A 21,529-nucleotide genomic window follows, 5' to 3' on the forward strand; every position below is an offset into this window, starting at 1 on the left:
GAACCTCTGTACTGATTTCGATAGTGATTGTTTTAATTTACAGTCCCTCTAACATTATAGTGTTCTTTTTCTTCCTCATACTCTCTCCATTATTTATTATTATTTGTATTCTTGATGACTGTTATTCTCGATGGAGTAAGATGAAATCTCAGTGTAGTTTTGATTTGCATTTCCCCTAATTGCTAAAAATGTTGAATTTTTCATATATTTGTGGGCCATTTGTGTTCTTTTGAGAAGTTATATTTAGTTAAATTGCCCATACATTAATTAGGTTATTTGGGGTTTTGGTGATAATTTTTTCAGTTAAAAAAAAAATTTAGATATTAATCCTTTGTCAGAAGAGTAACTAACAAAGATTTTCCTCCCATTGTGTAGATCGTTTCTTCACATTCTTGTTTCCTTTGTTGTGTAGAAGCTTTTTAATTTGATACCATTCCATTTATTAATTCTAGGTATTATTTTCCAAGCTTCAGGGGTCCTGTTGAGAAAGTCATTGCCTGTGCCTATATGCTGCATTTTCTTCTAGGAGTTATATAATTTCTGATCTGTTCCTAGGTCTTTGCTCCATTTTGAGTTGGCTTCTGTACAAGGTGAGAGATAAGGATCTAGTCTTATTCTTCTACATATGGATAACGAGTTTTCCTAGCATTATTTATTTAAAATGTCTTCTGCCTAACTTGTTTTGGATCAGATGACTGTATCTATGTGAGGTTGTCTATATCTTCTATTCTGTTTCACTGCTCTATGTGTCTGTTTTTATGCCAGTACCATGAAGATTTTGTTACTGTATCTCTGTAACTTGAAGTCAGGTATTGTGATGCCTCTAGCATTGCTTTTTAGGCTTAGAATTGCTTTTGTTCTTCCATATAAATTGTAGGATTTTTTTTCTAGTTCTGTGAACAATGTCATTTGGTGGGGATTGCATTGAATCTGTTTATTGCTTTTGGTAAGATGGCTGTTTTAACAATATTAATCCTACCTATCCATGAATGGGAGATCTTTCCATCTTGTGTCTTCTTTGATTTCTTTCTCAATGTTATATAGTTTTCATTGTAGAGGTCTTTCACCTCCTTGGTCATATTTATTCCTGAGTTTTTATTTTTGTTTTCATTGAGGCTATCGTGAATGGGATTGGTTTCCTGATTTTCTTTCTCAGCAGATTCATTATTGGTGTATGGGAAAGCTATTGACTTTTGTATGGTAATTTTGTATCTTGCTACTGTGCTGAATTTTTTTGTTAATTCTAGCAGTATTCTTGTGAAGCTTTTTGGATCTTTTTGTTATAGAATCATATCATCTGCAAACAGTAACAGTTTGACTTCTTTCTTTCCTAGTTTTATCCCTTTTATTTCCTTCTCTTGCCTTATTGCTCTGGCTGGGATTTCTAGTACTCTATTGAATAGGATTGGTGAGAGTGGACATCCTTGTCTTGTTCCACATTTTTTTAAAAAAATTGGTGTTTTCGGGGCTGGGGCTGGGGGCTCAGCGATAGTGCACTTGGCTGGCATAGGCACTGGGTTCAATTCTCAGCCCTGCATATAAATACATAAAATAAAAATCTATCAACAACTAAAAAAATGTTTAAAAAAATTGGTGTTTTCCCCCATTCATTACTATATTGGTCTTGGGTTTGTGGTACATAGCCTTTATGATGTTGATGTAAGTTCCTTCTGTCTCTAGTTTCTTCAGTGTTTTTATCATGAATGGGTGCTGAATTTTTCAAAGGCTTTCTTTCTCTGCATCAGTTGAGATGACTTGTGATTTTTTGACCTTAATTCTATCAATACAGTGAATTACATTTATTGATTTGCTTATGTTAAACTGAATTTCATTTTTATATTTTGTTTATCTAGATTTTTTTATTCTCTATTTTTTTGGTAGGGATTTTTGTTTTCTTTTTTTGTCTTTTCTTTTTTGAAACTGGGGATGGAAACCAAGGCTTCACAAATGCAAGGCAAGCACTTTGTCACTGAGCTACATCCCAGCCCTTATTTATCTAGATTTTTATATTGGTACATAATAATAGTGGGTTTCGTTGTGGCATATTTGTACATGCATATAACATACTTTGGTCAATTTCATTCCCCAGTATCTCCCCTGTTCTCCTTCCCTCTCCCTCTGCCTGATTAGTCTACCCTGATTAGTCTATCCTTCTATTTTCATGAATCCCTCCCTGTCCCCTTTTTTCTTTTCCTTTTTAAAAAAAGTCTTTCTAGTTTCCACATATGAGGGAAAACATTTAATCCTTAACTTTCTGAGCCTGGCTTATCTTGCTTAACATGATGCTCTTCAGTTCCATCCATTATCCTACAAATGACAAAATTTCATTTTTTATAGCTGAATCAGACTCCAGTGTGTATCTACTACATTTTCTTTAGCCACTCATCTGTTGACAGACACCTAGACTAGTTCCATAACTTGACTACTTTGAAGTGCACTGCTATAAACATGGGTATGCATATATCTCCATATTATGCTGAGTAGTATCATTGGATCATATGATAGTTCCATTCCTTTGTGATTTCCATAGTGGCTGTAACAATTTACACTACCACCAACAAGATACGATTTCTCTCCTTGTTGCATGCTCACCAGCATTTATTATTATTTGTATTCTTGATAATTGCCATTCTAATTGGAGTGAGATAAAATTTCAGTGTAGTTTGATTTGCATTTCCCTGATGGCTAGAAATGTAGAAAAATTTTTCATGTAATTGTTGGCCATTTGTGTTATGTGTTTGTTCATTAGCCCATTTATTGAATGGGTTTTTTGTTTTTTGTTTTTTTTTGGTAGTAATTTTTTTTTTTTTTTTTTTTTTTTTTTAGTTCTTTATATATTCTAGCTACTAATTCTTTGTGAAAGAGTACTGGTAAAAATTTTCACCCATTCTATGTGTTGTCTCTTAATGCTTTTGTTTCTTTTGCTGTGCAGAAGTTTTTTAGTTTGATGCCTTTTTATTTATTGATTCTTGGTTTTGTTTCCTGAGGTATAGGAATCCTGCTGAGAAAGTTATTGCCTACAACTGAATCTTGGAGTGTTGACTCTACATTGTCTTCTAGGAGTTGCATAGTTCCTGGTCTAATATCAAGGCCTTTGATCCATTTTGAGTTGACTTTTGTGCAGGGTGAAAATAAGGATCTATTTTAAATAAATATGGATGTCCTGTTTTCCTCACACCATTTGTTAAAGAAGCTGTCTTTTTCAACAGAAATTTTTGGCCCCTTTGTGAAGAATCAGATGACTGTATGTAGATTTGCTTTATGTATTCTATTCTGTACTATTAGTCTGTGTGTCTATTTTTATGTCAAAGCAAAACTGTTTTGTTAATTTGGCCCTGGAGAATTATTTAAAGCTGATATTGCTATACTTCCAGCTTTACTCTTTGCTCAGAATTGCTTTAGGTATTATGTGTCTTTGGTTCTTCCATTAAAATTTTTAGGATTGCTTTTCTTTTTATTTTTTTAATTTGTTCCTTTAGATATACATACCAGGGGCTGGGGATGTGGCTCAAGCAGTAGCGTGCTTGCCTGGCATGCGTGGGGTGCTGGGTTCAATCCTCAACACCACCTAAAAATTAAAAAAAACAAAAAAAAAAACAAAGATATTGTGTCCATCTAAAACTAAAATATAAAAAAAAAAGATATACATGACAGTAGAGTGTATTTTGACATTATATATACATGGAGTATAATTTTATTTTAATTCTAGTTCTGAGAGGAATATCATTGGTATTTTGCTCTTTTGATGGGATTACATTGAAGCTGTAGATCACTTTTTTTTTTTTTTTTTTTTTTGGTACTAGGGATTGAACCAGGTGCTTTACCACTGAATCATTTCCCCATCCCTTTTTGTTCATTTTGGGTTTTTTTTTTTTGGGGGGGGGGGCGGGGGGAATACCGAGTATTGAACTTGGGGGCACTCGACCACTGAGCCACATCCCCAGCTCTATTTTGTATTTTATTTAAAGATAGGCTCTCACCGAGTTGCTTAGTGCCTTGCTAAATTGCTGAAGCTGGCTTTGAACTTGTGATCCTCCTGTCTCAACTTCCCAAGCTGCCGGGATTATAGGTGTGCACTACTATGCCCAGCTGTAGTTCTTTTTTGATATTAATTCTGGGGCTGGGGCTAGGGGTATGACTCAGTACTAGAGTGTTCCTGGGTTCAATCCTCAGTACTGCCAAAAAAAGCTATTGATTTTTGTATGTTGATTTGTATCTTGCTACTTTGCTGAATTTATCAACTCTCAAAGTTTTCTGGTGGAGATTTTAGGATCTTCTAAATATAGGGTCATCATCTGCATATGGGACAATTCAGTATGATGTTGGCTATGGGTTTGTCATCTATAGCTTTTATAATGTTAAAGTAAGTTCCTACTATCCCTATTTTCTTCAGAGTTTTTATTATGAATTATTGTTGAAATTTGTCAAAGTTGTCTTATTTATTGAGAAGATAGATTATGTGGTTTTTGTCCTAGATTCTATTTAAGGGTATATTATATTCATTGATTTGGATATGTTGAACCATCCTTGTATCCCTGGAACAAAACCAAATTCATCATGATGTACTGTCTTCTTTTTATACTGGGGATTGAACTCAGGAACGCTTTACCACTTAACTACATCCTCAGCCACCACCTGCCCATGTTTTGTTTTGTTTTGAGACAGGGTCTAAATTGCTTAGAGCCTTGCTAAATTACTGAGGTTAGCCTCAAACTTGAGATCCTCCTGTTTCATCCTCCCAAGATGCTGGGATTGCAGGTATGTGCCATTGTTCCTTCTCATACAGTGTTTTTAATGTGGTATTGCTTACAATTTGCTAGTGAAATTTAAAAAAAAAAATTAGTTGTCAATGGATCTTTATTTTATTTATTTATATGTGGTGCTGAGAATCAAACCCAGTGACTCTTATATGCTAGGGAAGCACTCTACCACAGAGTCACAACCTCATCCCACTAGTATCTCATTAAGTATTTTTACATCTGTATTTATCAAGGATATTAGCCTCTAGTTTTCTTTCCTTAAAGTGTCCTTTTCTGATTTTGTTATCAGGGTTATATTGACTTCATAGAATAAATTTGGAAGTGTTCCTCCCTGTTTCCTGAAATAATTTATGGAACATTGGCATAAGTGGTGGTGGTGTTGTCCGGTTATTTATTTATTTTTTAATTGGGAATTGAACCCAGGAGCACTCTACCACTTAGCTACATCTCCAGCCTTTATTATTTTTTTGTAATAGGGTATTACTAAGTTGCTGAGACTATCCTTGAATTTGCAATCCCTTTGCCTCTGCCTCTCAGGTCTCTGGTGTTACAGGAACGTGCCACTTTACCAGCAGCATTAATGCTTTTTTTAAAGGTCTGGTAGAATTCAGCTGTGAATCCATCTGGTCCTGGTCTTTTCTTTTCTGGATGTCTTTTTATTACTACTTCAATCTCATTGCTTGTATTGGTCTATTTAGGTTTTTCTATGTCCTTCGTGGTTTAATTTTGGTAGGTCATGTATGGCTTAAAATTTATCTATTTTTTTTTCTAGATTTTCCAGTTTATTGGAATATTTGTTTTCTAAACATTCCCTAATAAAAGTGGGCAGGGTGGCTAATGCTTGTAATCCCAATAATTTGGGAGGCTGTTTAAGTTTGAGGCTAGATTCAGCAATTTGGTGAGACACCTTCTCAAAATAAAGTCATATACCACTGCCTATAATTCCAGTGGCTCGAGGGGCTGAAACAGGAGGATCATAAGTTCAAAGCCAGCCTCAGCACTTAGCAAGGCCCCAAACAACTAAGTGACCTATCTCTAAATAAAATATAAAACAGGGGCTGGGGATGTGGCTCAATGTTAAGGATCCCTGTGCTTAATCCCCAGTATAAATAAATAAATAGGACTAAGGATGTAGCTCAGTGGTAAAGTGGTCCTGGGTTCAACACTCAGTATCAAAAAACAAAAATGAAAAACCAAAAAACCAACGCTTTCTTGATCCTTTTTATTGTTCTCAGAGTCGGTATTGTTAATTTCAGTTTTGATCTTTATTATTTCTTTCCTTCTGCTGGTTTTGGAAATAGTTTGTTGTTGTTCCTTTTTAAAAAAAAAAATTTTTAGTTGTAAATGGACACAATACCTTTACTTAATTTATTTATTTTTATGTGGTGCTGAAGATCAAGCCCAGTGCCTCACATGTGTCAGGCAAGCACTCTACCACTGAGCCACAATCCCAACCCCTTTTATATGTTCTTGAGATTCATAATTAAGTTATTTATTCAGGGTCTGATTTTTTTTTTTTAATGTAGGCATTCTTATCTATAATCTTTCCTCTTAGAATTGCCTTCACTATGTCCCAGAGATTTTGGTATGTTGTAATTTTATCCTTGTTTGATTCTAAGAGCCTTTAATTTCTCTTCTGATTTCTTTGATGAACCACTCATTATTCAAAAATATATTGTTCAGTCTGCATGTGTTTGTACAATTTCTGTAGTTTTACTTGATGTTGATTTATAATTCCTCCATTATTATATGATAAAATGCAGGGAATTATTTCATCTCTTTGTATTTGCTAAGACTTGCTTTGTGATCTCAAATATGATATACTTCGGATAAAGTTCCATGAACAACTGAAAAGAAAGTGTATACAGCTGTCATTGGATGAAATATTTTGTAAATATCTGTTAAGTCCACTTGATTTATAGTCTGAATTAATTCTGCAGTATCTTTGATGGTTTTATGTCTGGATGACCTATCAATGAAAGAGAGGTACTGAATTCACCTGTATTATTGTATTGGGGCCTAGCTAAGCCTTTATGTTGAGGAGTGCTTTGTTGTTGTTGTTGTTGAATGTAGTTAGATGCACCAACATTTGAGACATTCCTTTTTGTTTTATTTTGAGACAGGGTCTCACTAAGTTGCTGTGACTGGCCTCAATCTTGCAATCCTTTTGTCTCAGCCTCCTTAGTGACTGGGATTACAGGTGTGCACTGCTACTCCTGGGTAACTTTTTGAATTATTTTCTGGGATTTCATCCACTTCAAAAATCTGTAGATCAGTTATTGTGAGAGTATAAACTTTTGGAGGCATCTGTTAGCTTGTTTCTTCATGTTTTCAGAGATTCTATTTCTGTACTGTCATGGATTCTTGTATTTCTGTTACATGAGAGTATTTTATTGAGCACTTTTCCCTTTGCAATCTATCCTAAACTGGGGATATATCTCAACATCAAAACATTCAATCATCATAATCAAGATTCAAAGTTTATGGGCTAGGGTTATGGCCCAGTGGTAGAGCACTTGCCTCTCATGGGTGAGACACTAGGTTCAATTCTCAGCACTGCATATAAATAAATAAATAAAGATCCACCAACAAAAAGATTAAAAGTTTGCTTAACTACCAGTACTGCTTTGAGAGGAGAGCGTTTAACTTCCAGTTATAGTTATAACTTAATAGCAAAGTATATAACAACCTATATTTTAAAATCACTAATAATCTCTACAGTACTATTAACCAATGAGAAAAGTGGGTAAGAAATAATATAGATGAGGCTCAAAAGTTAAACATTAACAATAGTATACTTAGTACTGAATTGTATTGGAAAAGGGTCAGGGAGAGAAGGAAGACAGAAGAGAAAATGAGGAGAGAAGGAAGGATGAAAGAGAGCAGAAGGGAAAAGAGATGAGAAAGAAGAAAATAGGTACAGAGGCAAAAATCCAACTAATTGAAAAATATGTAAAGTTAGAATCTCGATAAAACAAATAATAAGGAAAGACAGTATAAAACACTGCACACAAAATAGCTAATACAACAACAATCTACAATGATTCCATTTTATCCTTGCTGAGGTTTTAAAAATGAAGACACTTCCTCCCTAGGATTCCATTTTGGAGTCCCCTAGCCATGAGAAGATTTGTGGGACATATTTATTTTACTGTTTGTTCGTTCTTAGTTCTGACCCCAAACTGGCCAAACTTGTTAGGGAAGTCTGGATGCTCATCTCCACCCACTCCTTGCCTACCAGCATGTATTGGGGTAGTTTATCCATTTCAAAGCAGAATTTACAGTCAGTATGGTTGTGTATTTGTATGTGGGGATAAGAGTGCAATCCTGGCCAGCCCTCTCATCTGGGGAACCTCTAGGTCAATCTGGATTATGCCTTAACCCTTGTTCAGAAAATCTCACTCCAAGTGCTGTGGGGAGGTACATGGGAAGTGCCCAGGTCAAGTCAGCAGATTCTCCAGACACTTCTGAGTATGGGGGATACAGTGTAATCCTTTGGGTAGCAGCTTTCCACCCAATGCTGATTTACCCAGTTCTAGTCCCTGGGGGCCTTGCTCCTTATCACATAGTTCAGACCACCAGTATTAAATGAAAATGCCCTTCCCTCTTCTCCACTGTGGAGACCTGTAGACTGTTAGCTTTGACTCCAGTTACTACCCAGAGATTTCCTAAATCCATATTACAGTCTCACTCCTGAATCCAGATTGACTCATGGCTTGGGTATCCATTACTCCAGTGAAAAGTAAAAGCATAAGTTGCTGTTGGGTCTTAGGTACACAAAAAAGAAGGTCAACTAAGAATAAGAGAAAAAAATTTTTAAAAATACAAAAGAAAAAAAAAAAGAAAGAGAGAAAAAAAGAAAACTTCAAGGATTTCTAATCTTCTGCTTAGACAGTCCAAAGAGTCTTAAGTTGGCTCTGTTTTCCCACTTTCATTAAATCTTCTGGGAAGTATCAGGACTCTTTCCTATTCCAGCTCACTTCACAGAATTTGAGTATTTTTCCTACTCAGATTGTAAATTTTTTGGACAGTGGAGCTTGCTTTTCTTAAACTCACTGGGAAACTTTCTTTCAGTTGTTGGGAGAAGTTTGCCCTCTCACAGTGAGTCACCACTTGCTTGGCACTGCTACATTCTATTCCTTTTATTGATTCTCTATTTCAGAAACCAATATTTCTGGTTTTCACCTGAGTGCTAGCTCTGAGTTTCTTTCCCAAAACCTTTCTACCTCATCATTGCTGCCACAGAACTATAGTTTTGATTCAGTCTTGGAGAATAGCTTCTGTATAGTGGATTTCTCCAGTCTGCCATTTTTCAGGTGTCATCTTTTTCATTTTATTTTCAAGTTGTATTATCATTATGATAAAGATCATAATTCACTTTTGGTGTTTTTCATTTCTTTGTACTACTTGTTCATACAGCCAGTAAATTCTTTTTCACAGGATTTGTCAATATATACCATTTTGTCAACTGTAAGAACAACTGATAAAATTATTTTCATAATATTTTAATTCAAATTACTTTCACCATCATTTTTTAAAATATTTAAAAAAATTTTTTAGTTGTAGTTGGACATAATACCTTTATTTTATTTATCTATATGTGGTGCTGAGGATCGAACCCAGGGCCTCGCATGTGCTAGGTGAGCACTTTACTGCTGAGCCACAACCCCAGCCCCTCACCAGCATTTTTTTCTTTTAACTTTTTTTGTAGTTGTAGATAGATAGAATGCCTTTATTTTATTTGCTTATTTTTATTTGGTGCTGAGGATCAAACCCAGTGTCTCACACATGCTAGGCAAGCACTCTGCCACTGAGCTATAGTCCCAGTCTTCTCATCAGCATTTTTAGTAGTCTTTAAAATTTTATGTTCCAGTGCTTTCCCATGAAGCATAAAATTGACTGCTGATATTAAATCTATGTTCCCTTCCTTTAAAAGGTATTTATGCAGACTGAATGTCCGTGGTACACACCTGTAATTCCAGCTACTTGGGAGATTGATGTAGGAGGACCACAAAGTTCAAGGCTAGCTTGGGTAACATAGGGAGGACTCTTTCTCAAAAAAAAAAAATAATAATTTTAAAGGGCTAGATCATAGAGTCCTAGGTTCAACACCAGGACTGCCAAAAACAACAACAAAAAAAACCACAAAGAATTCATGCCAAAACATTTTAAGATTTAAATAAGAAAATATGTTAAATGTTGTTAAATGCTCTTTTAGAGACTATGGATCTATAATTTTTACTGTCATTCCTATTAATATGCAAGAATACAAAAAACCGATAGTAACTGTTCTGTTTATCCAGTCCTACTTTTGAGAGGGTAAATATTATTTAGCCATAACCAAAATTTGTTTATTTATTTAAATATCTTTTAGTTGTTGATGGACCTTATTTTATTTATTTGTATGTGGTGCTGAGAATCGAACCTAGTGCCTCACTCATACTAGGTAAGCGCTTTTCCACTGAGCTATAACGCCAGCCCCTAAAATTTATTTTTAAAAACAGGTTAGCCTTATAATTTTTTGTCCTTTGCCTTATAATTTCCTTTTTTTGCTTTTATCATTGTTAAATTTTTTTTTTAAAGAAAGAGAGAGAGTGAGAAAGAGGGAGAGAGAGAGAATTTTTTTAATATTTATTTTTTAGTATTTGGCGGACACAACATCTTTGTATGTGGTGCTGAGGATCGAACCCGGGCTGCACGCATGCCAGGCAAGCGCGCTACCGCTTGAGCCACATCCCCAGCCCATTGTCAAATTTTATATCAATTATTTGCCTCAAAAATTCAATATAACAAAATTATTTGAAATGAACTTTTGATATAAAAAGAACACTAAGTGATATGTAATTCCCTGCAACTACTCAGAGAATAAGTCAGTGGGCCAGCAGCATCTGTATCTCCTGTGATTAGTAAAAAGATTGCAGGCCTTGCCTTGACTTTACTTACATGAACACTGAAATTTGAGACTATAATATGAACCTCTCATTTTACAGTCAGGAGAATGAGATTAATTAGCTTGAGGTAAATCACAGAACAATGTTATCCGGGTCCCTTGTTTTGTAATTCACTATTTGTCTGTTTTTTAGTAACAGTGTTTTTTTTCCATTATAGGTGGAAACAATACCTTTATTCTGTTTATTTATATGTGGTGCTAAGGATGAACCCAGGGCTTCACACATGCACCGCTGTGTCCCAACCCCAGCCCCTAATTCACTTTTTTGTTAGTTGTGTTATACTACCTCTTCAGTTCTTGAAAGTTTTGGGGAAAGTTAATATCTTGGCCTGGGGTTTATAGTTCAGTGGTAAAGGGTTTGCCTAGCATGTTTGAGGCACTGGGTTTGTGATCCTCAGCAGCATATAAGAATAAATAGATAAAATAAAGGTATTGTGTCCATCTACAAATAAAAATTTAAAGAAGAAGAAAACATCTTAAGAGTTGATCAAGGGGGCTGGAGTTGTAGCTCAGCGGTAGAGTGCTTGCCTCGCACGCATGAGGCACTGGGTTCGATCCTCAGCACCACATAAAAATAAACAAATAAAAATAAAGATATTGTGTCCATCTACAACTAAAAAATTTTTTTAAAAAAGAGTTAATCAAGGACAGGGGCTTAGCTTTTTGGAACTATAGCAGTATTAGAAAGGTATGATGTTAGGCTAGACTTGAGGCAAGTATTAACTGAAATTTAGCAATATAAGAAGCATCACAATAAGAAACAATATTGAAAAATGTTAAATGAAGAGACTGAGATCTTTAGAAAAGATACTACGTTGAAAATGTCACAGGCAGAACAGTGTTTTCATAATGACACGTTGAGGAATATGAAATGGGAATGGGAAGAAAGGGTCTAATTGTGAAGGAATCTCTTTTCCTATCCTACTTGACTGCTTTTGTATCATGGAGAACAGGAAAAATATAATCTGAGTTTATATTTTCATCTTATTTTTTTCTTCTGGAGTCTTAAAGGTAATGTGGCAAGAGATCAACTGTTAGTAGAAATTTAAAGTTTATGACTTATAAAGGCACTTAGGTCTAAGTACAAAGTGACATGCAGTTAGAACCAGTTGAATATTTTATTGAAAACAACATTAGATAGAGATATGGCTTAGACTTTATGCAATGATAACCACAATATTTTTGGCAATTTTAAATTAGTGTTTTTGTTATATAGTCTAATATATCAATATGATATATTAATAAAGTTGTGCATATATTTGTTAATTTAAATTTGTATTACCAAACTATGCAAAAATGACTGGAATGTTTTTGGTGTGTTTTGCCATATTTGGAAGATGTATTTGGATTGGTGATAGAGTACCTGCCTAGTGTGTGCCTGAGACCCTGGGTTCAATTCCCAATACCACAAAAATATAAAATTAAATAAATAAAAAAAATGAAAAATGTAGTCTGTGTAGCAACACAAAATACGATTTAGGGAATACTTCAAATGCATGGTCACACATTCCCCCCCCCCCCCAAAAAAAAACAACAAACAACTGAGAATCCAGTGGGAGTCCACATGTTTGCCAGTTAGCAGGGATATACCATATATATATATATATATATATATATATATATATATATATATATATTTAGTTTTTCAGGATTCAGAAAACAGTTCACTTCAGATATCAGCCCTATACTGAAAGTTACAAGGACAGTTACTCTAAATAGTAGGTAATGATTTTTGGTTGATGAAGCCACATCTCATAGGGCCTTTTCTGTGGAGCAGCCTGGATTCAACACTGCAAAATAGAAAAAGAGAAAGCTAAAAATGTTGATAGGCTTTAAAACATTGTAATCATTTCTGTGGTCAAGAAAGAAAAGAGACCTGGTAAATAGCTTTGACTTAGAATGAGCAAGGCACTGGGGCATGTCAATAATCCCAGTAACTCCGGAGGCTAAGGCAGGAGGATCACAAATTTCAGGCCAGCCTTGGCAACTTAGCAAGACCCTGTCTCAAAATAAAAAGGAGTATGGGGATGGATCCCAGTGGCAAGAGCACTCCTAAGTTCAATTGTCAGTATCCTGCCCACAACAAAAAGAAGAAACCAAACAAAAATGCAGTATGATCAAAAGGACTGAACAATTATTAATGTATAGATTCCAGGTCTGAAAATTCAGGTTTCCAGTAATTTGGCTCTTAGAAACTAGAATAAAATGGTGCCACTTAAAATGAGAGCCAAAGGAGCTGGGATTGTGGCTCAGCAGTAGAGCACTCACCTAGCACGGGTGAGGCCCTCGGTTCGATCCTCAGCACCACATGTAAATAAATAGATAGATAGATAGATAGATACATACATACATACATAAAATTGTGGCCAAGTACAGCTAAAAAATAAATTTAAGAAAATGAGAACCAGAGCTGGGTGCCATGATACACAACTGCAATCCCATTGACTCAGGAGATTGAGACAGGAGGATCACAAGTTTGAGCCCAGCCTTGGTAATTTAGTGAGACTCTGCCTCAAAATAAAAAGGACCGGGGGTGTAACTCAGTGGTAAAGATACTCTGGTTTCAATCACCAGTATTGCAAAAACAATTTCAAAAAATAAAAAGAGAATCAGGCTGATGAAAGTTGAGATCTAATTATTGTCTCATCTTTCTTGGCAAAGCAAGCAGAAAATAAAACTGTTGATGACTACCATCAAAGACTATAGCCTTGGGCTGGGGTTGTAGTTCAGTGATAGAGCGCTTGCCTAGCTTGAGTGAGGTACTAGGTTCAATTCTCAGCACCAAATGCAAATAAAAATTAAAGGTCCATCAACAATTAAAAAAAGGGAGCAAAAAGTCTATAGGTTGGGCTGGGGTTGTGGCTCAGTGGTAGAGTGCTCGCCTAGCATGCATGAGGCACTGGGTTCAATCTTCAGTACCACATAAAAATAAAGATATTGTATCCACCTAAAGCCAATCAATCAATCAATCAACCAATAAACAAATAAATAAATAAGACTTTAGCAACTTGAAATAGAAAGTTATAGATACAGTCTTATGACCATTAATTAAACAATACCATTACTGGTTCTGTATGCAATCTGTGCTGTCCTCAGTAGCACCATAGAATGGAAGCTTTAAAATGCGATTATGAAATTTAATACTAGACTGAGGAACTGGAGAAAGCAACTTAAAAATGGTTGATACAAGCAATCAAAAAGGAGAAAAAGAAAAACTCATGAACACTCCCCCAACTCCACAATGAAAATTAGTAACCTAAGGTGGACTTGGTGGTGCGCACCTATAGTCCTATAGTTACAGCTACTCAGGAGGCTGAGGTGGGAGGATTTTTTAAGCCCATGAGTTTGAAACCAGGCTGAGCAATATAGCAAGACCCGAGCTTAAAACAACAACAACGAGGGGGGGGGGGGAGGGAGGAAGAGAGAGAGGAAGAGGGGGAGGAAGAAGGGGGGGAGAAGGGAGGTGCATTAACAAACATAAAAATCATTTTATGTAACAGTCTGCTAAAGACTTAAAAGTTTTTGTTTGTTTGGTTTGGGGTTCTGTTTTTTGTTTGGTACTGGGTATTGAACTCAGGGGTGCTTAACTACTGAGCCACATCCCCAGCCCCTTACATTTTTTGTTTTGGGATGGCACCTCACTAAGTTGCTCAGTGGGCTTTGAACTTGTGATCCTCCTGCCTCAGTGTCCAGAGTTGCTGGGATTTCAGGTGTGTGCCAGCAAGACTTAAAGCATTTTTAAGGATGCTCAAAGAGATAAATGAGGGAATACCTAATTTAAGAAATTAAGGGCTGGGGATGTGGCTCAAGCGGTAGCGTGCTCGCCTGGTGTGCGTGCGGCCCGGGTTCGATCCTCAGCACCACATACAAACAAAGATGTTGTGTCCGCCGAAAACTGAAAAATAAATATTGAAATTCTCTCTCTCTCTCTCTCTCTCTCTCTCTCTCTCTCTCTTTCTCTAAAAAAAAAAAAAAGAAATTAAGAAACAGAAATCAAAACAGATGTATATCTAATGCAATTTACATTTAGAAAAATAATCATTGAACTAAAAACCTAGTGTATGAGATCATGGAAATAACTGGCCAAAAGAAATTATTTTGAAGTTTGTACTAAGATATTCATCAAGAATGTAGCACAGAGTGGCAAGAAATAGTTAGATATATAAATACAAATATTTTATATATCATGTGTATGACAGAAACGTTAAGAGAGACAAATTATGTACAATAGAAGTTTTGAGAGGAGAGTGGAGGAAAAAGCAGGTAATTTATACTTGAAAGCAACTTGGGAGACAGACAAGAGGATTGCAAGTTCAAGGCCAGACTTAGCAACTTAGCAAGACCCTGTCTCAAAATTTTAAAAATATAAAAAAGAATTGGGAATATAACTCAGTGGTATAGCACCCCTGGTTTCAATCCCTACAAAAGTGAACAACAGCAATAAATAAATACCAAAGAAAAAATCCAGGGGCGTGGAAAGAAAAAAAATGTATCCATATGTGGTTTATAACTAGATCTCAAATGCACATATAGAAAATGTGAACATAAAAAGAGTATAAAAGATAATACTTCTGAGCCTGGTGGCCTCTAATCCCAGCTCCTCAGGAAACTCAGGTAGGAAGATTGCAGATTCAAAGCCGGCATTGGCAATTTATAAGACCTTGTCTTAAAACAAAAAATAAAAAGGACTGGGTATGTGGCAGTAGAAGAATAACCCTTGGTTCATTCTCTAACACACACACACACACACACACACACACACACACGTGCATGCGAAGATATTCCTCACTTTGGGGTATACACTCAAAAATTGAGAGCAGGGACTTGAACTGATATTTGTACATCTATTTTTATTTATTTTTTTTTATTTTTTTTTAAGAGAGAGAGAATTTTAATATTTATTTTTTAGTTTTCGGTGGTCACAACATCCCTATTTGTTTGTGGTGCTGAGAATTGAACCCGGGCCACATGCATGCCAGGCGAGCGCGCTACCGCTTGAGCCACATCCCCAGCCCCTGTACATCTATTTTTATAGCAGCATAAGTCACAATATCCAAAAAGTAGAAACAACCTAAGTGCTGATTGATAAACAGATAAACAAAATATGGTGTATACCTTCAACCTTAGAAAGGGAAGAAAATTCTGATAAATGCTACAATATTGATGAACCTTGAAGACATTTTGCTAAGTATGAAGGACAAATCTGTATGATTCCACTTATATGAAGTACCTGGAGCAATCAAATTCAGAGAAACAGAGTAGAATGGTGGTTGCCAGGATCCAAAATGGGGAGACCTAATGGATACAGAGTTCCAGTTTTGGAAGATGAAATTTTTCTGGACATGGACAGTGGTGATGGTTATACAGTAATGTGAACGTCCTTAATGCCACTGAACTATGTAGTTAAACATGATTGAGATAGATGGGCATGGTGGTACACTCATAATCTCAGTGACTCTGGAGCCGGAGGCAAGAGGATTCTAATTTGAGGCCAGCCTGGGAAATTCAGTGAGCCTTCAAGATTTAAAAAGAAAGAAAAAAAAAAAATTAAAGAATTGGGTATGTAGCTTGTGGTAGAGCACTTCTACATTCAATCCCCAGTGTCATGAGTTAGGGATTCTTGGGTGGAATTAAGATAGAGAATTCCGTATAATGTATTTTTTAACCACAAATTAAAATAAAAATATTCCTTTGTAGTAATTGAAAGAAAGCTGATGTACACTATTAAAAATGACAAATTAGGAGTTGATATTATAGTACTGAAAAGCTGCTACTTTTAGAAATTACAAAAAAAAAAAAAGAAAGCAATTCTAAATAACCTATGTGGGGATTTATGAGGGGCATTTCAAATTTTCAGAACCAAATAATTCAGTAAGTACTACACATATCAAAACATGAGGGATACATCTAAATTAGTATTTATAGCTAAATTTATGATGTCAAAGTATTATGGTACCATGGAGCTGGAGAATATCATGCTAGGTGAAATAAGCCAATCCCAAAGAACCAAAGGCTGATTGTTTTCTCTGATATGTGGATGCTAATTCACAATAAGTAGTGGGGGGTGGAGTTAGGGAAGAATAGAGGTACTTTGGATTAGTCAGAGGGGACTGAAAGGAGGGAAGAGGGTATGGGGTAGGTAGGATAGTAGAATGAATTGGACATTACTACCCTATGTGCATAAATGATTACATGATCAGTTTAACTCTATATCATATACAACCAAAAGAATGAGAAGTTATACTCCGTATATGTATGATGTGTCAAAATGCATACTATTGTCATGTATAACTAATTAGAACAAAATTTAAAATATTTGTTTTAAAAAGTCTTAAGGTGCCAGGTGCAGTGGCACACACTGGTAATCCCAGCAGCTGGGGAGTCTGAGGCAGGAAAATCTCAAATTTGAAGCCAACCTAAGCAACTTAGTGAGATCATGTCTCTGAATTAAAAAAGGCTGTGGATGTGGCTAAGTGCCCCTGAGTTCAATCCCTGGTACCCCCCAAAAAAGGAAAGAAAAAAATATAAAGGAAAAATCCTAAAAAATTGAATTTTTTACCACAAATTAAAATAAAAATATTCCTTTGCAGAAATTAAAAGAAAGCTGATGTACACTATTAAAAATGACAAATTAGGAATTGATATTATAGTATTGAAAAGCTGCTATTTTTAGAAACTAAAGAAAAAGCAATTTTAAATAACGTATGTAGTAATAATGGTAGTAGTGGTAGTAGTTGTAGTACTACTAAAGATGGTGCTAATAATAGCTAACATGGAGTGGTTATTATGTGCCACTGCCATATTGACATTGCTAAAGCATTTTGTACACGTAAACTCATAACAAACACATGTTTAGAGACTTTTTTTTTGTTGCTTTATACCTTTATTTTATATATTTATTTTTATGTGGTGCTGAGGATTGAACCCAGTGCATCATATGTGCTAGGCAAGTGCTCTGCCACTCAGTTACACTCCCAGCCCTAGATATTATCTTTATTCCCATTTTGTGGACTAGAAACAGACAAATAAATTGCAAAACACTACCAAGATTCTTAGTAAACAGCAGAGTAAGGATTTGAACCTAGGGAATCTGACTTCAGGAGAAAAAGAATAACAAAAGAATTTTATGTGTGTGTGTATGTAGTACTGAGAATTGAACTCGGGCATTTTACCACTGATCTATATCCTCAGCCCCCTTTTTTAAAATTTCAAAACAGGTCTCGCTAAGTTGCCCAGGCTGTCCTTGAACTTGCAGTCTTCCTACTTCAGCCTCCCAAGTTGGTGGGATTACAGGCATGTGTAAGCAAACCCAACTAGGAAATCTGTTTGGTTTGGTTTAGTTTGGTGCTGGGGATTGAACTCAGGGTTGCTTAACCATTGAGCCTCATACCCAGCCCTTTTTATTTTTTGAGACAGGGTCTTGCTAAGTTGCTTAGGGCCTCACTAAATTGCGAAGGCTGGCCTCAAACTTGAGATCCTCCGGCCTCAACTTCTAAGTGACTGGAGTTAAAAGCATGGCCTAGCTAACAAATTTTAAAGAAGTATAGAAAGAAGAAAAAAAATAAGACAAGAGCAGTCATAAATGAATGGAAAATAAAGAATAACTAGAAACAACAACAACAAATAAGATAGGGCTGAGAATTTAGCTTCATGGTAGAGCAGTCACCTCACCTGTGCACGGCTCTGGACTCCATCTCCAGCACCACCAAAAAACCAACCAACCAACCAAGGGAGATAAGTCTCACCAGGCCCAGTATCATATGCCTGTAATCTCAGTGACTCAAGGGGCTAAGGCGTAAGATGGAAAGTTTGAGGCCACTCTGGGCAATTTAGACCTTGTTTCAATAAATAATTAAAAAGGGGGCTCGGGGTACAGCTCAGTGGATTGAGTGCTTGCCTAGCATATCCAAGATCCTGAATTCAATTCCCAGAACTGAAAAATAGTAGCAGTTACAATAATAATGCTTGAATAGTGAAAGTAAAATATTCACTTACTGAGTATATATAAGATTAATGTAATGACATTCATATTTGATATATACATGACTTCACTTCTTCAAATACTAGAAAGTTTCTTCCCATCTCAGGCCCCGTGATCCTGTAGTGCTATTGAGACTGGCTCAGCAGGTGTAGGAGAGTGTGGCAAAGGAGAACAGTATTATTTGACCTTGAAGCAAAATACTCTGCTTCCCTTCCTTTCTTCTTCCTTTCCCCTATAGAATCAGTTTTAAGGAACCCGGCATGGTGGTACACACCTGTAATCTTAGCAACTCTGTAGGCTGAGGCAGGAAGACCAGAAATTCAAGCCCAGTCTCTACAACTTAGCAAGATCCTGTCTCAAAAAAATAAAAAGGGCTAGGGCTGTAGGTCAGTGGGTTAAGCACCCCCTGAGTTAAATCCCCAGTACCAAAAAGAAAAAGGAAAGGAAAAAATAGCAAAAGGGAAGCCACTGGATTATGTAAAGGAAGGGGAAAGAGCAGTTCAATTTCTTTGGCAATGGGGAGATAGAAAAGTTGTTTGGATGCTTTTAGCCACAGATTCCTCCTCCTATTCTTCTTTCATTTCCTTGACTTTTCTCTACAATTCAAGAGCCAGTCTAGTAATTACCCTACATTGTTGTTTTGTGAGGAAAACCTGCAGTAATATTTTTGTCACCATTTGCATACCCCACTCTTCCAGCTGTTATGATTAAGTTATGACATCTCCTCTTAGGGGCATCTGAAATAATCAAAACTCTTAAGTATTAAACTGAATAATGCAAGAGTCACTTTAATGTGTTAACTGCCAAATGAAATGAAAATGTTCACTACCAATAGCTTAACACTAGAAAAAGTGGTTGCTTCCTTAGAAAACACACTGCTTTTTTTTCTTTCTTACTAAACTTATAACCAACTCACATGGATTCATTTTACTTATAATAATGGTAATATATTTTAAATTACATGAAAAATATACTTTTTAATAGAGTAGTTGAGAAATTAAAACCCATAAACAAACCTTGAACTAATGAAGTAAAGCCATAATTTATCTTGGTGTTTCATTTTATTTATAGTCCAGAATTAAAAATATATGCCTTAGTTTTCCTTTCTCTTATTCTAATATTTATTTATTTATTTTTGTGGTACTGAGGATTAAATTCACATTTTAAGGCAAGTGCTCTACCACGAGGTACATCTCCACTCCTGTAGTTTCTCTTGATTACAACATTCTTTTGTGATTGAGGAATGTTATTGTTATTGTATTATCCTTTGATTTTGTTTTTTTCTTTTTATTAAAGTGTGTAGGCTGTTAGGTTGTTTTAGAGTATCATTCCATATGAAGTTCTATTGTATTACTTAAGACAAGCTGAAAAAAATGTATCAGCTTAATACTTTAGATGATGTAGAATATATGAATTTAGTTCACGTTATAAAAATTAAAAGAAGATATAAGAGAAAGTATTTCATACATGCCTCTGTGTTTATTATGTATTTAGTAAACTTCTTTAACTAGTTTGGCTCAAAAAGGGAATTTAAATATTGGAAACAGTCTCTATTGTTATCTCATGTGCATGTACAAATATGTAATGATGAACCCTATCATCATGTGTAATTATAGTACACCAATAAAAATATAAAAGAAAAAAGAAGTATAAAAAAAAGGAAAATAATCTCCTAATGGATAGTTTTTCAAAGTTAATATTGCTTTTCCTCACCCATTTTGGGATATAGAACTCAGGGGCCCTCTACCATTAAGCTGTATCTCAGCCTTTTTATTTTATATCTTGAGATAGGGTCTTGCTGAGTTGCTCAAAGACTTTGAATAACTTGTGGGCCTCCTGCTTCTTTCTTTGTGTTCTCAGATTTAAACTCTTGGGATGAAGCTGTTTTGTGGCTAATAGACTCTAAGATAATCATTTTTAGCCAACCCCAGGACAAATATAATATTCAAATGTACAACTGAATTTTGCCACAATATAAGGAAATTTGGGTATCTAAACTAAAATATAATTATGCTTACTATTCTGCTTGGTGGGCACAGCTTTAATAATTTGGTCACTGAGGGATAGAACCAAATTAAAGGTCATGAAATAGATGAAATGCTTCAGAGATGAAGTTTAATACTTAATTCCCCCCCCAAAATACATCACAGACATATTACAATCCTGTGATAAATTTGCCCTTGTTACTTCTTTTTACCCTTCTTAAATATAGTTATTCCCAAAGATTGCTCCTTTGACTTAGCCATTCTTTGTAAATATTTATTTCCTAAGAGAAATTGTCTTTTCAGAGCTTAATATTTTGAAATTTCTGAGTCTTAAAACTGTATAATCCTAACCCTTATTTTGTATCTAGAGTCTGGATCCATATTTCCATGTGTCTTATAAAATATTTTTATTTGGATGTCTTCCTGTAATCCCAGCTCAGTATATCAAAAGCAATATTTACTTTCCATACATTCCCAGTTATTCCATTTGGGGGCATAGGTACCATTATTTTTAGTTTCCATCCTAGGTTTGTAGAATCATCCTTTGTCTTTTTCTAATATATTATGCTATATAATCAGTTTGCAATTTTCAAAATTATTTGATTTACTTGGTTCTAACATTTCTTCTACCTTTATAGTGTGATGTTCTCACAGCTTCTCACTTGAATGAATTCTGGAGATGCTATTAGATACAGGCAGATTAGATTCCTGTTCTCAGGATGCTTAAAAGAAATGATAGCTGTTACTCCTCCATAAAGTTCAGATTCATTCCATCATAGGTAAACCAACTGTATCAACTCTCTCTATAGTTATATGACTCTTTCTAGTTCATTGTGCTCTAGCACATATGGCA

General features: G+C 35.5%; 2 protein-coding genes across 5 annotated transcripts in view; one reads left to right on the top strand and one right to left on the bottom strand.

Annotated features, from left to right (window-relative positions):
- Golm2 (golgi membrane protein 2) overlaps window positions 1–21,529 on the top strand; it is a 104,678-nt gene that overhangs the window by 71,494 nt on the left and 11,655 nt on the right. The gene's annotated exons all lie outside the window — the stretch shown is intronic.
- The window catches only part of LOC143395407 (endogenous retrovirus group K member 113 Env polyprotein-like), a 114,188-nt gene that overhangs the window by 61,763 nt on the left and 30,896 nt on the right, over window positions 1–21,529 (bottom strand). For 2 of the 3 annotated variants that reach the window (XM_076850722.2, XM_076850720.1), the window contains exon 3: window positions 3,490–3,568. The exons of the other annotated variant lie outside the window; for it this stretch is intronic. The gene's annotated coding sequence lies outside the window, so the exon portion shown is untranslated. The remainder of the gene's footprint in view (window positions 1–3,489; window positions 3,569–21,529) is intronic. 3 annotated transcript variants of the gene reach the window in all.

This window comes from Callospermophilus lateralis, chromosome 3 (assembly GCF_048772815.1).
Source record: "Callospermophilus lateralis isolate mCalLat2 chromosome 3, mCalLat2.hap1, whole genome shotgun sequence".
Taxonomy (NCBI): Eukaryota; Metazoa; Chordata; class Mammalia; order Rodentia; family Sciuridae; genus Callospermophilus; species Callospermophilus lateralis.